We start from the raw sequence: 24,586 nt of genomic DNA, 5'->3' as shown, positions 1-24,586 counted from the left end.
AGGGAATGTGCACTAAATAGAGAGCAAGAAGGCAATGCAGGAGGAGTAGGAGCCATGGGAGTCTGAGCTACTCTATTGTGCAACTTACCTGAGCCTCCAGGTCCTGGCAGCCCCACCTGTAGATGCCATTTCCACTTGATGCTGAGTGCTGCAGTGCATGGCCAAGTCCGTAATTTGTTGGATTAGACAATATCCAGTTCATGATGGGGTACCTCAGGTTGCCTAGTAATTTGGTCAAGCATTTGCTGTCTACTAAGTCCTCTAGCAAGCTACAAACTTTCAAAAGAATGGTATCTAAAGAGGATGGCGTAACTTCACTTTACATTCCTCAAGGTTTGTGCTGTGATTCTTCTGCCGGGGCCTGCCAAGGGCTGCACAAATCATTCCTATCTTCAAACATTGTCAGATCTTCTGGGTTATATGACCTAAGTGCCAGAGAAGCTTGAATGACAGCTTTGACCTGATCCATGCCTTTTCTTCCTCTGGTTCTTAATCAAAATGGGCAGCCTTTATGTTACTTGGAAAATGGGTAGAGTAGCTGGACCAAATGAGGTATATGTTGTTTTCAAAATCTGAAGAGACCCACTAGGCCTTTTTTAAAAATAGTAATAAAAGCGACCAGATATAGCAACTTGTACTTCACCTTGAAAGGAATGTATCAACATGCCCCAGGCCACTGAACTCACTACAAACGTCACTGAATTTTCTTTGAATTTGAGATTCTGTGGGTCAGCAATTTGGAATGAGCTCACCTGAGCAATTCTTCTGCTAGTTTCTCCTGAGTCCACTCGTGTGGTTACAGCCACCTGACGGTTCATCCAGGGCAGGATGGTCTAAGGTGGCCTCATTCACATGTCTGGGAATTGGTGTTGGGTCTCGGCTGCGCGTCTCTCTCCATTTGGGGGTCCTCATCCTCCAGGAAGCTAGCCCAGGCTTCTGTCTATGGTGGTCTTGGGTTCTAAGAGGGGGCAGGATCTGTAAGGCCTCCTTAGGACCAGAATCAGGTTCAGAACTCTCACAATTTACTTTTACTACATTCTACAGGTCAAAGTAGGTCACAAGCCATTTCAGATTCCCGGGGCTGGAGGAGAAGGTGGAAGTAAATAATTAGACTCTTCCTCTTGGTGGGAAGAGCAACAAAGCCACATTGCACACGGGCGTGGATGCAGGTCAGGGAGGACTGTGTGGCTATTGCTGGCAATCCCCCACAGACCCCACTGATGTACTCAATTCAGATCAGCCTCTGCGGCACAGAGCAAGGTCCCAGAAGTGGGTGAAATCCAGCATAACATTTTAAGGAAACATCAGACTGCAAGAGGGATGCTTTCACAGAGGTAACCTTGAATTTTCTCTAAGTTATTTATAAAGTACATCAGTTCTTTAATGGTTATTATCCTCAAATTACTTGTGACATGTCTCTTAGCTCGCTGATATACACCAGAGAGTTGATACAATATTTGGGAACTGTTCTTCTAGATAACAAGGAATATATTTCTTTTTAATTTTTATTTTATAAATTTCTTGGCTTTCTCAAGAGAACGTTCCCATCTGAAAATGTGCATTAGAAGATAATTTTCCTAGAATTCCTATGTCCTGCTCTACTCTGGAAAAATAATATTTCTGGAGATTAGAATAATCAATTCACCACAGGGTTTAGTTATCTAAAAATTAAACTAGACAATTTAATCCATCCCCACATCATCTGGATATATTCTCTTAGGTTTTCCTTCTACTATAGGAATTTTAATATGGGATATTGAACATATATATACACACACTATTACAAATTGATGTTTCAGAATGGTTGTTACACACTAAAACATATACATGTTTTTGAACTGTCACAACTCTTATGAAATATTCAAGAGCACCCAGTGTTATTGCATTGGTTCTGTGTGATCTGACCCACGTAATCTGTACTGCATGGATGGGGACATTACCAACCAATCACTCACAGTTTTCTTGACACATCCTAGCCATGTGCCATGGACCATAGACAATGGATTTTGAATTAGTAAGCCAGGCTTGTGTTTGTTTGTTTGTTTTTAGAGGGATCCTTCCAAAGAAATTTCAGGACAATTTTGCTATTGGGATGCTTCGAATATTTAAACTCCTAGATAAAACATGTTTACTTTGTTTTGCTTTTTACTGTAATTCAGTCAACAAATATTTATTTTACACCTGCTATACCATTGAGCTCTTTTAAGCATTGGAAAGACATCAGTAAACAAAACCAACAAAAATTTCTGCCCCCAAGGAGCTTAGATTTAATTGCTATGCAGAGGATTTTGTTAATGGGAAGAATGTTCTTAGAATAATTTCTGTGGCAAGTAAATGGATATCTGACGAATAATAGCTTAATATGCCAAGACTTTTATGAGTTACTTAAGAAGCCCAGAAGCGAGCAGTCCCAGTATTGATTCTAATGTTTGCAGGATGTCATTAAACTCCGAGGCTTCTTCAGTCCTTGTGCTCTGCCATTGCTGCATGGTGACATCTTCCATCACTGTTGCAAGATTGCTGCTGGACCGCTAAGCCATCTGCTCTCACACCTTCGCTATCAAGGCAGGAATCAAAAGGGGTGGTATAAAAGGACTTTTCTCTTACAAGTCTTTTGGGAAAATTTTTCCTGGCATCTTAATCAGACTTGTTCTCAGGTATCAATCATCAGAAGTGGGCCCATGCTGCACTCGGCATTAACCACATACATTGCTGTGCCTGCCTGAGACCGATTGTGATTCATGTACTGGGCTGATGAGTGTGTTGCTCCCAGAAAAAAGAAAACTAAACTCTGTTAGCCAAGAAAAAGATGAGTGCTGTTAGTTTGGCCATCTTGCCTTTAATTTAATCATATTCTTAGCTTAAAGGTTTTCCTTTTGAAATTTTGTAGACATTATTATTTTCTGATATTTAATATTGATCTGGAGATGTCTGAGTCATGCATAATGTTTTGCTTTCTTTTTCATTTTTTTCTGCCTGAAATAAAATTAATTGTTGAGTTCAATATATCAATTCAAATATACCACAGACTTGAGGGATTTGAAACAATATTTTCCCGGGTTATATATTCATTTCAATCTTCATATGTCATCATTTCTGTATTTTCTAAATCTTTTTGCATTTTACCTTTAAATACGTCTTCTGTACCCTTTGTTGGGTTTTCTACTTTAGAGCCACCAATTATACTTAATTTGGCATGTTTTTTCCTACATGCATAATTAGCTTAGCTTTGATTGCTTTACCATTTCGCTTTTTCTTCAGAAATCACTATTTTAAATCTATCTTCTATGTTGATAGTTCAATAGTCTGCTATGTTTATTCTGCTTAATAAGCTTATTAGTTCTACAATGTCAATTTAAATAAATCTTCCATACACATTGTTTAAGATAAGGATCAAATGGATTCAGATATTTTTAAAAGCTTTGTACATAAAGGGAGAAGGTGAAGATAATTCCAAGATTCTTCTTCTAAAGAGATATCACTATTGGCATATATTCAAATATTATGTAAATTAAGTGGAATATTCTTACCAGGCCAATACTCAGTTGTGTAATCTACGTTTATCTCTCCAGATCCAGTTTCTACACTTTCCCACCCTGCTGTGTGCTCTGGTAGGCTAAATCCTACAGATCGTGTCGAAAAAGCTCTCTTTGCATTCTGGCTCCTTCCAGTTGCATCCAGCCAAGAGAGGCACTGGCAGAAGATTCGAAGAAGGGAGCACAGGGTGATCAGGGCATAGTTGACAAAGTTCCCTCCTTCTGTGCTATGGTGTGGCCGTGGCTTTCTCCTGCCTATGCCACAGCTCCTGCCAGGCAGCTCTTTCCTGGAACTTCAGTTCTTGTTGGCTTCCAGGGTCAGCTTCTTCCCTGACTCCTTAGGCCCAGAGTCATAATATCTTCCTGCTGTGGTTTGTACTCTGAGTTTCACTGTGTGTGTTGATTTTCCTTAATGTTCCCATTATTTTCATTCACCCCTTGTGAGTATGCCATTGGTTTTCTGTTTAACCTTGACCAATACAGTGATCTGCAAGCATAAATAGCCTTTAATGATTAAAGTTTATATTCCTCAGAAAACACATTAAAACCTTGAAATCTAGATTTCTGAGGAAAAAACTAGCTCAGCTTACTTGCTTGTTTTGTGGGCCTGATTTTGCTGCTTTCCCTTTCTAGTAACATGGCTGAGTGGTTTACATACCATTCCTTTCCATTTTGACCGTTTTTAGGTGGTTCGATCCTTTCTATTTTCTCTGCTATAGTGAAGATGACTTCTTGACTCGCTGCTCATCATATGTGAGGGAAGACTTTTTCTCTAATAGCTACAGTTAAAGAACATACTCTATCTACTCTCCTGACTTAGGGAATTGCTAGAGGTTAGCTAAGAGGGTATTAAGGTAGCTGGGATGGATTTGGGGTCAATGTCAGAAAATAACGAGTTCGGCACTTTCCTTTGGGATTTGATTAACTGTCTGGTGGCAGGTTTTACTCTGCTCAGAGATAGTATAGCAACTATTTCCATGGGGGATACCTTTGGACATCATATTTTCCTCTTAGTGTAGCTGTGCTATCTCCATTTCCGTCAGACAACAATGAGTCACCACTGTGGCAGATTAAAGATGGTCACAAAGTATTTGATACTCATTGAAAATGGGGTCTATTCCCCCTCTCCTTGAATCTGGGCTGGCCTGGGACTTCTTTGACCAATAGAGTATGTGAGAAGTAATCTTATGCCTGTTCTGTGGCTACCCTTTAGGAACACTGCCAGTTTCTACCTTGTTTTCCTGGAAGACAGGTGTGGTATAAGGACAACTATACTGAGATCACCATGCTGTGAGAAGCCCAAGCCACCTGGAGAAGCCCTGGAAGGTGATATGTCATATGGAGGCAGAGAGGCCAAAGAACACAGAGATGCTGAACATGTGAGTGAGGAAGCGGGTCTTGGAACATGTCTTGGAAGCGGGTCGCCCTCCAGCCCCAGCTCTACCACTGTAGACTTCATGGATAAATGTCAAACTGCCCAGCCAAGGCCTTCCTGAATTCTTGACCCACAGGACTGTAAGCAAAATAAAATGGTTCTTTTAAGTCACCAAAATTTGGGGTAGTTTGTGATGCAGCAATAGATACCCCCTTTCACCAGTTTTGCTCCAGTAACCTTTGCCAGTTCTCTCCAGTCAGATGGAAAGAAATATAAGAATTCCCATTCATTTTGGTTTCTTTCTGGATATGGGTATATTCTCTGGCTTTGGAGTCAATTTACTAGTTCTGCTTTGTGGCTGAGGGTGGAATTAGATGTGGTGCCATACTGGAGTTCTCTTTATGGGACAGGCCTAGGAGATGGCAGGGAGTTAAGGCTTGGAAAGGAGGTGAGCATGAAGGAAGCATGGATATAAAAAGAAAGAGGAAAAAAATTTTTTTTATTCCTTTCTTATTTGGCCAATATTTATGTACCACCATTTCTATGGCCAACATTTATGTCATGTTCCAGATAGTGTATTAACTACAGGGGGACAAAGCCATGAGGAATAAGAGTGAATGCCTTTAAGGAGCTTGCATCTTAAGGAGTGTACAGAACCAGGAACCAGTGACTAGGGAGGGCATCATGTGCTGAGTGGATTTTGTAGAAGAGCAGGAAAGAGGAATCCCGTAAGTGCTTCCTTAGGGGAGGAATATTGAACCGAGTTCCAGCAGAGGGGCCTATGGGCTAAAGAAAGGAAGTGAATTACAACCAGAAGGAAGATAGTGCAAAATCAAAGCATAAGAGCTCTGGAAACCACAACTGTGAGTAGGGCACAAGATAGAAGCTTGATTATGGGCAGTGTTTTTCTTCTCACAAGTGAAGGGCTCTCTTCAGTGGCATGCTGGAAAATTGGCTCTCGAAAAAAAAATCACCAATTTGTAGAATTTACTATTTTTTTCTAGCATGGTCAATTCCAAGCTAACATCAATTTAACAACTAGCTCGCAAAATTCGTGAATATTAACAATTGACCCTCAGAAGCCAGTGTGAGCAAACTCCAGCACACAATTAATTGAAGGATTTTTAAAAAGTGGGTGACATAAATCAATTTGTGCTTTACAACATCAATCCAGGAAACCATTTGGGAGCCCATTGCAATAATCTGGATGAGAGATTCTTGAAGTAAACAACCGACTATAGATATAGAAGCAGGAGCATTCACACACACACACACACACACACACACACACACACACACACACACACATTAAGTAATATACTTTAAAGGGAAAGTTAGCAAGTGTTGATGACAAGTGAGATGTAATAAGCAAAGAAAAGGAGCCAGAGATAAGCAGAGAATTTAGAGATGCAATTTGGGGATTATGTCATGAAGAAACTTTCGTGTACAGCAAAGGATCTTGTCTTTGATAGAGAGCCATTGAAAGGTTTTAAATAGGGGAAGGAGATGATTAGATGTGGCTTTATCCCAAAGACAAATAATACCGCTTAGAAAACACTTATGTAGAAAGGTTATTGATATAACCCGTATTATAATAGATTAAGGTAATTGGTTTTAATTTTTAAATAAATTATAAATGGCAACATCTTATTCCAGAAATACAAAGGTAGTGTAAAACTAGAACATTCGTTAAGGCAATTCAACACCTTAACATATTTAAGGAGGAAAAGATATGGTTATATCATTTGGCATAAAAAAGTATTGAATAAAATTCAACACTTATTCATGATTATAACTCTTAGGAAAAATAGTAATAAAAGGAAGTCTCTCTTGGTTAAAAAGTATTTACTTAAAAAATAATAGTAAGCATTGTACTTGTGGTGAACCATTAGAAGCATTTCTATTATATCGAAAACAGAACCAGATACTTCCTATGAACATATCTATTTAACATTTTACTGGAGATACTAATAAGCACAAAAGAAGCAGAATAAAAAATGAGATACATAAGAATTACAAAGGAAGAGAGAAAATTGCCCTTATTTACAAATAAGCTAATAAGGTTGTTTACATAGAGAATCTAAGATAACATGCGAAAAATAGAACTGATCAAAAAGGTGCCAGATACAAGGTTACTGGAAGAAGGTTGCTGGATTCAATATGAACTCACATAAATCAATGGCACAGCTATGCTCTAATAACTACTTAGAGGCTGTAATGGCAAAAGTGACCCAGTCATTTCGTTAGATAACTTGGTAAAGCTAATAAAACATGCAAAGTCTGCATGTAGAAAATCCTGACCCATTATTAAAAGATATAACAGAAGACAGACTACATGGTGATATAAACTATGTTCATGGAAGAGTAGACTCACTATGATAAACATTACAATCATGACTAAATTAATCTAAAAATTTAATGAAATTCTACTCTAAATAGCTAAATATTTTTCCCCCTTGGGACTTAAGCTGATTCTAAAATATGTCTATCGAAGAGGAGGCCCAAAATGTCAGATATCGAATCTTATTACAAAGATGGGCCATTTAGGACAATGTGCTATTAGCATAGGGTGAGGAAAATGGGCCAATGGATCAGAATAAAGATATATTTGATATATCAGAGAGCTATCATTAAAAATGAATAAAGAAGAGATGGTTCAAAAATTATTACTTATATATGTGCAAAAAATTGATCCTTTCTTTATAGTGTGCCCAGAAATTAATTCCAGGTATATGAAAGACCCAAACATAAAAGACAAAAATTTTAAACTTCTAGAATAACATTTAGGAAAACATATTTATAACCCTAGAGATGAGAAGAAAGTTTTTAAACAAAATAATAACAAATAGAGATCATGAAGGAAAAGGTCAATACACTTTACTAAATGAATCTTAAAAGAAAAGATTTCTGTTTAACATGAAAGCATAAAGAAAATTAAAAAAATAAAAAGGCAAGTCACCAACTGGGAGAAGATATATTTAGTAAGTGTATTAGTACCTGGAATGTACAAATACCTCCTGCAAATCAATGTGAAAGAGACAAAGACTGAACCGACAAAACAACAAAATATATAAGCAATTCACTAAAGTGGAAACCTAAATGACCGATAAGCTTATGAAACAAGATGGACAACTTTACGATAATCAGAGAAATGTGAATTAAAGCCACAGTGAGATATGATTTAATAATAATCAGATAGGCAAAATCTAATAAGCTTGAAAGACAAAACAGCATGTTGCAAGGCCCTGCAGCAAAGCCCACTCTCATCACAGCTGCGGAGGAAACACCCGGGCACATGCAGCAGAGTTGAAGATGCCCCTATTTTCAAATTGCCAATTCTAGAACTGTGTGTAAACCCCAGAGACACACGTGCACGTGGAGACATACACAGAGTGTACAAGGTTATTTTTACTAGCGAAAAATGGACAACCTAAAAGCTAAACAACAGAAACTTGATAAATATATAACTGTATATTGTACTCATAAAATAGAATATTATACAGCAGCACAAAGTGAATTAGATCCACATGTATCCACTTGGATATATTGCAAACATTTTTTGAATAAAAATAGGAAGTTGCAGAATGACAGGAACAACATACTGAGGGATAAAGGGATAAAGTTTTGAATCATGCAAATATATTCATATATATAGTCATAGTTATATGTGTGTATTTATATATAGACTTAGTGTAAAAGCAAATGGGAATGATAAGTATCAAATATAAGATAGTGAGTTATCTACAGGCAGGGAGGGTATGGAATCAGAATGTGGAGAAGGTACATAGGAAGTTTGTACTCTGTTTTATTCTTGAAAATATGAAACAAGATATGTATGCACAAATATAGATGTTTTGTAAAGCTGACTGGTGGGCACATGAGTTTACTGTATTATTATTCTGTATATTTTATATGTTTGAAATGTTATAAGTTAAAATATTGATGTATAAGCCTGATTTAAAAATCTGACAAATACAAGAGTTGATGCAGTGGAAAGTGAGCTCTCTTCCCACTTCTGATGTTTGCATACAGCTCCTCTCTTGAGTTCCACGTATCTTTTCAGAAATACTCTTTGTGTATATACATATGTAACTATGTGGGTGCATATTTATATACATTCACCTTTACTTATAGAATAAGTCATGCCTTATGTATTGTTTCTCATCTAAATTTTTTCTAAATATTTTATTTATGCCATGGCAATTTTTGAGCGATGCTCAGCAAGGAAGAATAAACACCCAAGAGGCACTCACTCACTCCAGGTGGCCTGCCCTGGAGTGACATCATCTTTGCTCCTGAGACCACATCAGATTCAGGCCTTTATCTCTTCCCTCAGTCCCTTCGCTCCCCTCCTCTCCCGTCTCTTGTCTCATCCCCTCCAGTCCGCCCTACACACCATTACCAAATTTTTCCCAAGACAGAGCCCTCCTCAAGTATCTTAAAAGGGAGACCAGCTGAGCTATCTCTGGTTCTACCATTTCCTAGTGGGGAGCTTGGGCAACTTCCATAACTTTCTAGGCCCTGATTTTCCTTGTTTTCAAAGTGGGTATAATGATACACAACTCATATGATTAAATGAGATAATACAGGTCAATGCTTAGAAGAGAGAATTGACAAGTGGGCTATAGTCTGTCCTTTCTATCTATGTAACTACCTATTATCTATCTACCTATCTACCTACCATCTATCCATCCATCATCTATCTCCATCTATCCATCGATTTGTCCATCCCCATTACCCCAAATCTGTAGGCTGCCCACCTTGCCACCCACATGTGTCCCTTCATTGCCTTTCCCACCAGGAACCCCTGGGCTCACCACAGCCAGGCCTCTGCCCTCACTTTATTCTCAGGAAAGTCGCCCATCGCTCATTACCCATCCCCCCAGCCCCATCCTGCCTGAGTCCCTGCTGCACTGTGCTTGGCCAGCTATTTTTTCCCTAACAACCTGGCTTCTTGGTGGTTGTCTCCACCTGTCCTGCTCACACCTGCCTGGCCTCCTTCCCATTCTCCATCGTGGAATGTTCCTCTCCTGCTTTAATTGCTCTTAAAATGTCAATGTCCTCCGTACTTCCTTCTTCAGTCCTTATTTCTTCTGAAGCTATTTTAATTGCATTCTTAATTATTTGTCTGGTCATCTCTTGGGGTGACCTCATACATCCCTCTTGATATAGTTTCTTCCAATGTACTGTCCACTCTCAGATCCCCAATATCTCCATGCTCACCTGGACAGGGGACCTCAGACTGCTTGCTGAGTTCCTTCCCCCTCTCCCTGCAAACCTCCATTTCCATGCAGATTTCTGTGAACGGCCCCACCATCCTCCTCAACTGAAGTCTAATCTGTCACCACAGGTTCTTGATTAAATCACAAATATCTCTGTAAATATAATCAAAATAATAAATCTAATAAAGATTAGTGAGAAGGTATTATCTATCAAGGGCTGTGCTAAGCATGTTTATATAGTTTATTTCTTTTAATGGGCACAAGAACTCTATGAGGTGGGTACTCTTACCTCCCTGCAGTTTTCAGACCTAGATAATGAGGTTAAGTAATTTGTTGCATGGCTGCACAGAGGTGGAGCTCATTGATAAGACATCCTCCTTGCAGACAGAACGAGCTTCCTGCAACACATCAAACGCATCTCTTCCCAGATTTAAAACCACTCAGGGGCTCCCCATTACCTGTAGGATAACACCCAATTGCTTTGCATGACATACATTCTATGCGATCTTGGTCCTACCTATTTGTTCGGATTCTGCTAATGATAGTTCAATCTTGGGCTTCCTTGAATTCCTGGCACCCAGCAATTCCTTGTCAGATGATATCATTTACTGGGCTCCGTATCCGCCACTGCAGTGCTCTGGTCCCTTATGGCCCCTGGACAACTCTCTGCCGCCCCCTCCTGGCCCTCAGACACTATGGGTGAGGACGGTGGAAGCAGTTCTATAGACTGTTGCTCAGTGTCACTCTTGTGACGTCACACATGATCTCTGAGGATGTTATACAGGGCACCCCCGCACAAATTCCCCTTCAGAACTAAAGGGTTTATTTCTCCAGCTGCCGGGAGGGTAGTTGGCTAACAGTTCTCCACTCTCAGCCCTTTGTGGAGCTGCCTCAGCTGAAGAGAGCTACCTGGCCATGGGTCTCATCTCATACCTCCCAGGGCCACTCAGACCAGTGGTGTTTAAGGAGCTGTGCCGAGGTCTGTTCTCCTCCCTCAACTCAGGCCAATTCTGAAAGGTCATCTCAGCTTCAGTACTTCATGTAGGTTCCAATGAGGTCTTGTCATGGCTTATGACAGCCTGGCTGGCATCACTCTGTCCCCATAGGTGCTGATCCTGAGCTCTCTGCAGGCAGTTGCTCCCCTGTCTCTGTCTCAGAGCCCCTCCTTCTGGGGACCCGGGCTGGGGCAGATGGGTTGTGGCCCCAGGGTGGGGCCTCCGGAACTCGCATGTTCAGTCTGCATCTCTGGTGCCTCTTCTGTTGAGGAAGGTTTGCTGATGCCTGGAAGGAAGCACGTGAGCTCCACCTCCCCCAGGCCTGGGTCCCAACTGCAGTACGCTACTGTCTTGTGACTCTTGAACATCACTTCCCACCAGTGCTCTCTTCCACCTGAAACAACGGAGTCCTCCCTAGCAGGAACTAAAATAAAATCTTAAGTCCCCCAGCTGACTCAATGGACCCCAGTGGGCCAAGGGGACCCCAGAAAATCCTCAAAGCTGAGTTGCTGGCTATGAGGAGAAGGGAGGTCAGCCACCCTCATCATGCCCCTCCCTTTTAGACTTACGATCCCTTATGGCCTTATATGCAATTCCTGTCTCCATGAATGTATAAAACCAAACTCTAATAAGATACTAAATCATTACCAGGCCTGAGGCTGTGCAAGACAAAGCTTAAACCACATCTGCAGGCCATCTATTTGCTTAACAGATCAGTTGAATTTTGATAAATGTCCGGTGGCTTGTGTCTGATTAACAGATATCCTTATCGTAAGTTAAAACATTCCAAGCCTTTAGATGAAGCTTCATTTCTTTAACCAATTACAAATCAAAGAATCTTTAAACCCACCTAGAACTTGTAAGTCCCCCATCAAGGTGTCCCACCTTTTGGGGCCAAACCAATATATGCCATCCATGTATTATTGACTTATGGTCTTACATGTAATTCCTGTCTCCATGAATGTATAAAACCAAACTGTAGCCTGGCTGCCATGGGCACATTTTCTCAGAATCTCTTGAAAACATGTGCTCCCAGCCATTATTCACACACACTCAGAATAAACCTCTTTAAATTATTTTACAGAATTTGGGTTTTTTTTCCATTAACAATATTTACCTCAGAAGACTGTTGTGAAGTTTGAATAAGATAAATCTTGCTAATCATATATGTTTAAAAGCTTAGCACTGTGCCACACCGAATGATAGTCAGTAAATGCTGGTCTCTTTCGCTCTTGACAGGTAGAGATGTGGGTGAATAATCAATGTGATCTGAGAATTGTAAAGTAGAGCACAACAAAACCCTCTCCCTCCCACCAGATCTGGACTCAGACTGCTTAAAATTCCTTTCTCTGGCTTAAGGCGTTGTCTTTCACCCTTGTAACATGCATATGTCCTCTGGGTAAGTCCAATTGTCACTCAAAAAATTCCTTAAGCTTTTGAAAGTCTTGGTACTATAGCCACAGTTCCGTTAACCAGACTCTCTCCAGGGCTGGTTAGAGGGGGAATTGAGATCTAAAGGTACCAAATACTTGGGGTGAGAGGGAGCTATGAGCTCCTCACCGGTGTGGGCCTGGGGGAAGCTACCCAACAGGAGACAAGACAAACCCATAACCAGGACTGCTGGTCTTGGTCCTGGGAGCATTTGGCTGCTGCTTCTTGGGAGTCTTCCCTTTGCTTCTCCCCTACTCCCCTGACATGACCAAGATCAAGCCAATCCCTGGAAATCCTGTGGTCCAGATTAAATCCTGAGAAAATGACTTCAGTGCTTAGAGTATCATCATCACCTTGGAAGGAGAATGGAGTTGGCAAAGGGATGATGCTGGGAGACTCGATGCCTGGTCCTCACTTCCAGTCCTGAGACTACATCTGCACACTTCCCTGAGGTCCCAGCTGGCCAACCTTTCCCACGTGTGACAATGTGAGTGATCTGCCTGTGCCCAGCCCCAAGCGCTACTCTGCTACCCTCTCCTCTTCTGCCTCTTCTGCTCAGCCTCCTGTAGTGCAACGAAGATGGAGACTGTGGTGGGTTCTCTCCACAGAGTAGGCCCAGGTCATGAGGCCCTCACTCCATAAAGGGAATATCCTGGGCTGTGGTTCCTGACACTCTGAAACCCTGGGCTGGACAATGGGGGAAGGACACCTTGGAACTCTCCTTTAGTTTGTCAACTTCCCTCCCAGATTTATCCCTAAGAGTTGCCCCTGCCTTCCTTGATCAGGGTCCTGGGGCCTCTTCATGCTCTAGAAGCATAGTGTCTGCAGCATGGCTGGGTCCTCCATGGCAAGCCTAGCGTCTGCCTGGAGCAGCGGTCCCATAGAGGGAAGTGAGGACTACCCCAGGAGAGCAAGCAGAGGCCATTTCTTCAAAGCTTGCTAGAGAGACGGAGCCAGGGGAGTGGGAAATCACAACAACAGGAAAAAGAAAGTTCTGATCAGAGGCTGTTGGTGTGAGGAAGCAGGACATGGCTGACCAGGAGTAGGGCACCCTGTGGCTTTGGCTCAGGGAGCATTTGGCTTTCTCTGATCAGCCATGGGTTGGAAATGGGGGCAAAAGTTAGGGAATCTGGCAGGCATTGGCCAAGTTCTGACCGTCTGGAGAGGATTACTTCAGAGGCTGTGGTTTGGCCTCCCAGGGTGGCTGCTGGTCGGAGTTCTATTGTCCTCTTTTATGTGGTCTGGCCATTGTGCCTTGGTATATTCAGCCTCCCAGTCCTCAAAGTTGGCTTCCACTGGAATAACCTGGGATCTAAAACATGCTCATGCCCAGGGTTGATGCCTAGGTTCCAGCTACAGAGACTCTGATTTAATTACCTGGGGTACATTCTAGGTGTGGAGTTCTTAAATGTTCCCCCAGATGATTCTAATGCCGAAGTTGAACACTACCATCTCAGAGCAGGGGGCTGCAAACATTTTATGGAATAGGCCAAGTAGTAAATATTTCAGGCTTTGTGGGCCTAGCCAAGGACAGTACTTAAATGAGCAACTGTCATTGTGTTCCAATAAAACCCCATTTATACAGACAGAGGGTCAGATTTGGCCACAGGCAGTGGTTTTCTGGCCCCTGTCCCCCCACCACTATTTCCCAAATTGCATAATCACAGCAATTCTTTGGGTGTATTTGTTTACAACACGGATTCCTGGGCCCACTCCAGAGCCAGTGAATGCAAATCTACAAAGGAAAGGCCTTTGGGCTGTATGTGGACAAGCATGTCTTATCTACCCTAAGGGAAGGTGAGATTCTTGAGGGAAAGAGCTGCATTCTCTTGCATGCCCTGCACCTCTGCTGGGCACCACAGTTGATGTCCAATAAAAGGAGCAGGTAGGAAAGAAAGGTAAGAAAGGAAAATGGATCAGATCAGTAAGCGGACGAAAAGATGGAGTTAGAAACACGAGAGGCAAGGAAAGCCTTCAGAGCCACGATCCACCCCAGTGCAGGTCCACGCCTGTGAGAGGACATGGAGGAGGAAGCAGACTTGAGCAGGGATCACCTCCCCCTGCAAGGCAGGTCCGACAGCATCTCAATCAATCCTAAGAGAGGTTGGAGCAAAGATTGTCCTGGAGAGGAGCCCCGTGTGGGGCCCTGCTTAGTCATGGGGTCCCAAAGGTTCTGCAGTGCCAGCTGTCAGCCCACCTCCCTCCTCCAGGCTGATGAGCAAGGCCCACCTCCCAGGGTGACCTGAGCTGTGTACCTCCACACTGCCAAGGGAAGAAAGATGAGAGGGATGGAGACAAAAGAGTAAAAGAGAAAGAAATAAGGAAGAAAAGGGAGAAGAAAGACAAGGGTGGTGAGCAGGTTTAGGTAAAATCTATTAATGAGAACATGGTTATTCTGGAAGTCTCTCTCCCTGTTGGATTTCAAAGGTTGTCAGGGCCTTGGATCAACTTTATTTCTTTCCTTCAAGAGTCAAACCCTCATTGCCCACTCAGCTCCATTGTGTTTCTGGGGAAGGGTGGCCAGTCACTTATTAGAGTATGATCACAACAGGATACAATAGACATACACTGTATTACACTTTTCCCAGAACATGTCACCTACCATCATTTGGTAATGATGACATCAGTGCATTTGTTTAGTGCCCGATTTTATGAAGTTCTTTTCACATATCAGGTTATTAGAAGTCTATCAGAACTTCGAGATAGAAACAGCGCCATCATGCTTCTCCATTTTCAGATGAGCAAACTTAATCAGAGAGGTGAAGGGACTTGCCAAAGGCCACATGATGGTTAGTGGCAGAGTTGGGACTTGAACCCCAGGTTCTCTTACACTAAATACTGAGTGTGTGCTTGTGGGGGCTACTACACAATCCCGCCCGTCAGGTCAGCCTGCCCGTGCCATGCATGGTCTCAGCTCCTCTCAAGGGCTGGGTCCCCACCTCCGACAGGCACTTGGAAATACATCAACAGAGGTTTATTTTAAAGAGGGGAGAAAGAAGATCCCAAATGGTCTTGTGCCTGAATATCTCAAAAACTAGATTTTGGGGGGAAGTAGCAAATGTTGTCTTTCTAGTTCCACATGAAAGGAAAACTAATAAAACCATGGTGAAAAAAAGATACTCAAGGTATCAGAAACTCAAAATAATAACAGCCCCTTAGTGGGGAATCTTAAAAACAAAACCTCCTGTCTTCATCGCACTTCACTCTTTCCAAAAAAAGAAATACAGCAACATCTGATCTTCTTAGAATAAATTTGTGAAAAAATGTGTTTTGTATGGTTTCTTCCATCCTAGTAGGATGCCACCTTCTGGGAGGTGTCTAGCCTTCCATCCCCAGTACAAGGCACTCTCAGAGCTGACTCGTTCTTATCCTCTGGGCAGAGGCATTCGCTTGCTGACTTATCCTGAGACCGACACTCAGAACCTCACTGGCTGTTGGCCAGAGTCAGTTTCTTGATCCACGGGCCTCTCTGTTGGGTGGCTCCTTATCTGGCCGGCAGCCTCCCCCAGAGCAAGGACTTGGAGAGAGGATAAGATACAGCAGGCTGGACAGAAGACACAATCTTCTTACAGCTGACATCAGAAGTGACATCCCATTGCTTTTGCGCTATTCACTCATCAGAGTGAGTCACTAAGTCCAGCCCACACTCAACTACAGGAGGTGGCACGAGGATGGGAGGATGAATGTGCTGGGGAAGCGGGGTTCCATCCGAGAGGCCACCCCCACATTCTGAATTCTGAACTGAGAAGAGAAATGGGCCCTGGCTAAGCCCAAATGAATCTAGGACTGCAAGTGACCTAGAGACCTGTAAGCAAGAAAGAAATGATTGCTGTGAGGCAATGAGATTTGGCAATTAGTTGTCAGTATGGAGGAGGTTGACTAAAGCACTCAATCAAATGAAATCATCTGTCTCCCACTTGGGGGACTTCCTGTACACTCTTTCTGATTTGTTTTTGTCCACAGAGCCTATAATATATAGTATATATGATACTATGTCAAATATATTATATATTTTTCTAATTTTTGGTATATTTATCGCTTGGCTTCACCTTCCAGAATGTAAGTTCTACAAAGGCTGGGTTTTTTGTCTGTTTGTTCTCTGCTGTCTCCCCATTGGTTACAGCAGTTAGAACAATGTCTACAATACAATATTCCCTTGATACACATCTGTTGAGTGAATAAACGAATAAATGCTAATGCAAAAGACAGGTCTGGAGAATTAATGATGTCAAAAAGTATCTATTCTCAGAAAGAACCGTGGCTGCATAGATAGTCAGGATTGATGAGTCAGGCACCTCAAGGGCCATTCTGGGAAGTTTTGTCCTCACTTGAGTGAGATCCTCTGTCCATCCATAAGCTTCAGGTTCTTCATGCTAAACTCAGGGTGGGTGAGTAGTTTGTATCAATTGATCCAGCAGCAGAAGAAGTTTACATCCAAGGGGAGCAACTTAATACTTAGTTGAAACCACCACAAAAACTAGAAGGAAGACAGACATGCAAAGAGTCCCCTCCAGAGAAGCTGGTGGAGGCAAGGTCAATAGCAAATGCCCTTTGAGTTTCTGATGTGCCGTGTGGTGTTGAGGACGAATAGTACGCCAACCCTGGATTAGTCTCCTAGGGCTGCATAGAAAAGTACAACAACTGGGTGGCTTAAAACAACAGAAATTTATTATCTCATAGTTCTGGAGCTTAGAAGTTCAAAATCCAGGTGCCAGCAAGCCTGGTTCCCTCTAGAGGGCTCTGAGGGAAAGTGTCCAAGCCTCTCTTGTAGCTTCTGGTGGCTGCCGGCAATACTTGGTGTCCCTCGGCTTGTAGGTGCATCACCCCAGTCTCTGCCTCTATTGCCACATGACATTTCCCTGTTTCTCTCTTTATCTGTGTCTCTTTTTCACTTCTTATAAGGACTGGAGTTATATTGGATTAAAACCCATCCTAATGACTTTATCTTACACTGATTACATTTGCAAAGACCCTATTTCCAAGAAAGGTCACATTCACAGGTACTGGGGGTTAGGACTTCAAGAAATCTTTTGGGGAGCACAAAATTCACCCCATGATGGACTCAAACAGCCCTCCAGAAAGGATGCTGGGTAGAGCAGAGAGGGACACTCAACTACACACACAGGGAGTGAGGAGATGGCATTGGGAAGGATTCTGAAAGGAGAATACACCGAATTGGGTCTTAAAGGATGAGAAGTGATTAGCCAGGGCCTGAAGTTGGGCTTGGCAAACAGGTACTGCAGGTGTAGGCACTGCTTGAGTGTCGGGCATACTGGGAAGAACAAAGTCACAATCTGCTGGTGAATTGGCGAGTGCCTGCTGGAGCTACTTACATGATGCTGTGAGATCCAGGAGGAAAGAGAGGGAGCTGGCTGGGGGTCTGGGCAAGGCTTTGTGAGACAGATGTCTGTGCTGACTTGGGAAAGCTCTAGGAGCTAGCTGGATGTCAGAGGGAGGAAAGGACGTTCCCAGCAGAGGAAAGAGCAGGAACTAAGGTCCAGTGCCACAAGAATGTGACTTATTATAGCTGGACTATAACATCTCAATGTTGACAGAGCTGAGGAATTGGTAAAGAACTCTGGAAAGAAAGGAAGGTGACAGCCTTGAGGGACAGGATTTGAAGCTTGGACTTTATGGGACAGAAGAAAGCAAGCTACTGATCCCTTTTGAAATTGTGAGGTGACAGGTGATCAGATTGGATTTGCATTTTAAATAGACCAAGCCAGCTGCTCTGTGGAAGCTGGAGTTGAAGGTCCTGCCCAGGGCAGAGAGAGCAGTTGGGAGGCTGCAGTTGAGACAAGAGAAGATGAGGCTCTGACCCTGAACGACGGTGGTGGACACAGAGGACAGGCTGCACACAGAGATGCTTTGGCAGGCTGACTGGCCAGTGAAGAAAGGAGGACTCCAGGATCACTGAGGTTGGCAACGTGGAAAGAAGAAAAGGGTTGAGGAGAGATGGCGGGATCCGGACCAGCTGCTGGGGGGCCCTGTGGGAGCTCCACGGGGAGATTTCCAGGTGGCCATCAGCTGGCCACTTCCTTTCAGGGCTGCAAGTGCAGATTGGAAAGGCATCATCTTTGACCAGTGGTGCTCAGGCAGGGACAGTTTTGCCCCTTCAAGGACATTTGGTGATGTCTGGAAACATTTGGAGTTGTTACAACCTTGGTGGGCTGGTACACTACAAGCATGTAGAGGATAGAGACAGGAACATGGCTGAACATCCTACAAGGCACAAGAAAGTCCCCTGCAAGAAAGACTTATCTGGCCCCAAGTGTCATAGCACTGGAGTTAGCCAACACTGGCTCAGAGGCAGCACATAAAACCACAGGCACCGCAGTCAGGCTCTGGAGAGTGCAAGGGTGAGAAAAATGCTGGCAAGGAACAAAAGCATGGTAATCACAGCATTTACCAGGCAGACCAAGTTCAGAAGAATCAAAACACAGGGTGGAGGAGTGGGACATGAGAGGGGGAGGGTCTGAGGCAAATGGAAATGCACTTTCAAATGGAAATGACTACTACTTACAAGAGAGCTACTGAAATGTGCTGAATGATTTTTGAGTAAAAGCTGCAAGTTGTACCAACAGGCTAATATGTGTGTATGTGTGTATCCTTTCCTCCCTTTGAGATATATATGCATACATATATATATATAGAAAATATATGTCATATCGTATAACATATTAACAATACATATTATTAGTATATTATAATTGAACACTAGATTTCTTAAACCAACCTGTCTTGTTTTTGGGTTTGATTTTGAGATAGTAAATTCACCATACTCTTAAACAGCCTTTCCAGACATAAGTGCTGGGTTGCCCTTTAGGTCAATTTTCAGGACATGAGGGGAGGAGAGTCCAGGAGAGAGAGAGAACGAGCCTCCTGGATCTAGCTTGGCCCAAAGACACCAGGGTTTAATTAGCAGAGAACATAATGTGGGCATGAGGTCGGAGAGGCTTTAGGGATGCCCTGAAATCGATACGGTGTCTGCACAGAGACCATCGCCCGCCCGCATATTGTTAGAAAACTCCAATTAGACAGGAAAGCTGAATTGCTCTGTGGACAAACTTTAGTTAACATTCCAGGCAGGGTTTCTAACAAGCTCACTTGAAACAGCACAAACAAATGACCACTTGGAAGAGAGGACTGTCTTATGATGGAAAGAAAGCCTCGTCAAAGGATAGGAAATAGAATGATTGAGCAGACCTGCCCTTCCCCTTCCCCACATACAGGGGAGGGAACTTATTGCAAGTGACAACTAGAATATAATATGATTGTTCTGCAAACTCGTGCTTAAACACCCAGATTTATTGTGTCCTTCAAAATACTGCCCTTAGGACACTCAATCCTTATTCCAGGGAAGTAGTCCTAGCATGAGTGGCCTTGGAAGCCCTTCCCCAGGCAAATGCCCTCACCCTCTGCTCTCTTCTTGGTCCTACCTCCTCTGGGAAGATTTTCTAGGTGACTCCAGGGCCTATGCTCCTTTCCTTTCTCTAATATCATACGGACTATAAAGCTGACAACTCAGAACTTTATTTTCAAGGAGACATTTAATTTGTGCATTAGTTCTGATTCTATTCTAAGCCCCTAGGATTTAGTGGTGGGGAAGAGTGAGTTCTTTCACTGCTACTACCACTGCTGTGGCTAACACCTCTCAGGGATTTAATAACTGCCTGAACCTGTTCTAATCACTTGTACTAACTCAAACTCTCACCTCAAACACCCTCTGGAGCAGGCAAAGGACAGTTATATAACTTCTTCAAAGTCACTAGCTAGTAAGAGACAATCAGAAATTAAACACGAGCCAAATGACTTAAGAGCCCACATTGTTAACCCTCCTCCATATCAGGGGTGCAACCTGACACTGTTCATTGTGACTGGGTGACTGGGACTATTTCCTTCATGCCTATGAACCACAGGTTTGTATCAGGCATGAAAATCTGTCTGTGGTACCCAATTTCTTTAAGGGTAATCATCTCTGCCCAAACCCTGAGTAGGGAGTGTTGCTGAGATGTTTGTTGGGCACTGATGTCCGATGAATAACTGATAACTTGAAAGGCTCTGCCCAAACCAACAAAATCAAAACTCCTGTGTGAATTTGCATGAGCAAAGACATAGGGCAGTTGAAACTCAGTGGTAGGGACTATTTGGCCTGGTTGGTAAACACCTCTGGGCCTCAGGGTGTCTGAAAGGTATAACACTATTTGAGGGGGTGCAGATAGAGCATGGACAATATGCCAGGCTGTCTGCGTGGGGGGCCCCTGGAGAGTGAGGGGGCTGGAGTGGAAAAGGCAGGGGCGAGGCAGAGTCCAGGACCACTTTCCCTGCTTTCTGATACCAAACTCTATGGAAAATTCTAAATCCAAACTTAGCCTGCTAGGTGGTTATGACTGCATATTTGTCAATGTAGGAGACCAGAGGACAACTTACTAACAACTTGCCCCCGTGACTTGTAACTTGTAAATAATTAGATGTATAGCCTTGTTCTGGGTTTTGTGTATGTCGGAGTAGGGGGGGGGCTGGCCCAGGTAAGAGTAAGAGCTGTGAGGAAGAACACACCAGGGCTGGTGGAGAGTGATGGTGGGAAACGGCTTTTTTAGAGATGTTGGTTAGGGAGGATCTCTCTCTGAGCAGAGACTCAGGAGGAGGGAGGCAGGGAGCCGCAGCGTGATTGCAGGAGACAGACACCTGCAGACGGGTGCCAGGACTCTGAGAAGAGGGCATGCCTGGCAGGTCTCAAAGGCAGCACACAACAAAACAACAATGGCTGTGAGCGTGGCCAGAGCAAGGGAGCAAAGAGGCAGGGGTAGAATATCCGATCGGTGCATCCAGGGCCAGGCACCGCACAGGGCATTGAGGACGCAGGGTCTGCATTTTATTCTGAGTGGAATGAGAAGCCACTGGAGTGTTTATTTACCATTTAGCTTTCTAGTCATAAGGCCATGAAGGGAGGTGAGCAAAGTAAAAACATAACCCAACACAACAAAAAACTAATTACAGAATCACAAAGGCCTTTTGAAACTGTGGCTTCGATAGGCCAGAGTTTCAGTGGTTGGAATAGAAATAATTCCAGCACACATTATGAGTTTTATTTCTCACATCACATTTGATAAATGAGGGGGAAGACATTTGGGGCAAGATGACTTTTGCATTTTAGGATGCCGTTTTATGTAGATTCAGAACTCTTGGGTTTGACTGTTGTCGTTGCCTGTAAGCAGGTGAGTGAAGTTGGGCAGTGTGCCCGAGTAGAGGACTTGACTCGTGAACATGGTCTCTGAATCTCAAACTGTTCCTCTTGTGAAATATTTCAAGTGTGCAGGAAAGAACAGAAAATGGTGTTTTAAAACAGATATATACTCACCATCCAGTTCCATTAAGTTCTAACATCTTGTTACACTTTCTACAGAGGATTTTAAGAAATGAAACAGATACTGCTGAAGCTTGCTCTGTAACAGTAGTAACAACGGGTAGCTAGAAAGCACTTGTGATGTGCCCAGCACTTCACGTACATCTATCAGCTCATTCAGTCCCCACAACAATCCTCTGAGGTAGGCAGTAATAGCATCCTCACTTTATAGAGGGAGAAAGTACACAGCAGTTCCATAATTACCAAGGTCATATTTGTTGGTAGAAAGTTGATACACGAAACAGATTCTGAGTTCTTAACTACTATGCTACATTGACTTTAAATATATAGATTTTTATATCTTTACAAACTTTATAAAATTGGTATCATACTATACTTTTCTTTGTGCAAACTGTTCTTTCTACTATGTGAGAGTCATGTATGTTAATACATTTAGGCATTTTTCCTTCATCATTTTAAAACATTGTGCAGTATTATAATATCAAATGTTTCCAGATTCATTAATTTTTCTGTTGATAGATATTTACATAGTTTCTATTTATTTATTTCCTATTATAGGTAGTACAAAGAACATTCTTGTCTCCTTGGAAACATGTCTCCTTGTAAATACTTGTGTTTCTATTGGGCAGTATTTCTCAACTTGCTGCACATTAAGGGAGAATTTAAAAGTTTCCATATTGCAGGTGCTGCACCTAGACATTCCAATTTCACTAACCTCTGTTTTTTTTGGGGTGGGGGGTCTGGTTTGTTTTTATTTGATTTCTAGCTTGTTAGGCAATTCTAATGTGCATCTAGTCTCAGAACCACTACTTAAGTGCTATATCTTGGAATTATGGGATCTTCAAATATCACACAAATGACTAAATTGCTCTTTAAAGTAGTTTTCCAATTCATACTCCCATCAGGGATGTATCAGTATCTGTAGTTACTGCCCCTTTTTTGGTTCCTTAGCTGTAATGCACGGTCATTCTGTCACTCTCTTTGATTGGTACTGCTACAAAGTTACCATTTTTGTTAATATTTTCAAAGAATGAAGTTTTGGCTTTGATTTTCTCTGTTTTACATTTTTTTTTCTATTTCATCAATTTCCATTCTTTATTATTTTATTTCCTCTTCTATACTGCCTTTTAATTTGTTTTTCTTATTCTAGTTTTTTTGAGAAGAATTAGAGGAATGACTTTTTTTAAAATCTTTTTTCCCTTTCTAATCTATGTATTTGAGGCTATTCTTTTCTCTCTAGGGACTGCTTTAGTTGTATTGCAAAAGTTGTGCAATGCTAAACCTTGTATCTTTAATGTTCAGTTCAGTTTCTTTTTGTTGTGATTTTTTTTCTTTGACTTAAAGTGTGTTATATTTAAAAATGTAATGCTTAATTGACAAGTATTGATGATTTTTAAATTATCTTTCTAATAAGTATTTATCTTCATTTTACTGTGATCCGAGATTATAATTTGAATAATTTTAGGTCTTTGAATTTTGCTAAGGTTTACTTTGCAATTTATTATCTGGTCAATTTTAGGAAATATTCATATACACTTGACCAATAATATGGTCAATGTTGGATTCAGTGTTCAATATGTGTCAATTAATTTAAGTTTGTTGTTTTGTTTCTTTATTTCTATGCATTTTTCTGCCACTCGATCTATCATCTATTGTGAGAAGTGTGATAAAATTTCTAATATCGTTGTGAATTTCTTTATTCTTTTGGTTCTGTCAGTTTTTGCTGTATATATCTTAAAGGTATATGCAGATTCAGAATTGTTATTTTTGATAGTTTGACTACTTTTTTATCAAGAGACTGTTTATTTTCTTTAGTAATGTTTTTGCCTTAAAATCTACCTTAACTGATAGTAGTATAGATAGCCGAACCAGTTTTCTTTTAGTTAGTATCAGCATGCTATGCATGTTCCACCCTTATAATTTGTATATTTCTGTATATTTTTTTATATATTTCATCATAAATGTATGAATCTTGTAAGCAAAAATATTGTTGAGATTGCTTTTATATCTATTCTGATGATCTAAGAGTTTTAATTGAAATATTATATTTATTCCATTTACAACTAAAATAAATGTGAATATACTTGGGATTCAATCAACCTTCTCATTATTTGTTTTCTATTTGATCCATCTATTTATTGTATGCTCCATGTCCCTTATTTTTTGACCTTCTTTCAGATTAAAAAAAATGATCATTCCCTTTATTCCTCTATTAAATTGTTAGTTAAACATCTGTTACTATTCCTGTAGTGGTTACCAGTGATTAGAATATGGATGCCTCATCGACTGTAGTCTAAAAGGACAGAAAAACATGAAGGTAATAATTGGAATTTGAATGTTCCAAGATCCAGCATTATGAGGGGACTGGTAAAAAGAATAGTTTGTATTAGATTTCTAATAAATCAAGGATGCATAGAGTAACCAATAAAATGCTGAAACAATACTGTCCAATAAATTCCACATCTAGCAAAAGTAATGTTCGTTAAAGATGAATGCAAAATAAAAACACCTCAGAAAAAATTAAGAGATAACTTAATATCAGCACACCTGCCTTAAATAGCAAAAGGCGCTCTTTAGGCAGAAGGAAATGACCCCACATGAATACATGGAGATGTAGGACAGAATGAAGAGCCACAGTTTAATATAAAGGTAGAACCAAA

This window comes from Propithecus coquereli, unplaced genomic scaffold (genome assembly GCF_000956105.1).
Source record: "Propithecus coquereli isolate 6110/MARCELLA unplaced genomic scaffold, Pcoq_1.0 Scaffold28, whole genome shotgun sequence".
Lineage (NCBI taxonomy): Eukaryota > Metazoa > Chordata > Mammalia > Primates > Indriidae > Propithecus > Propithecus coquereli.
The sequence above is the reverse complement of the archived record's forward strand: the minus strand, read 5'-3'. Positions refer to the sequence as shown.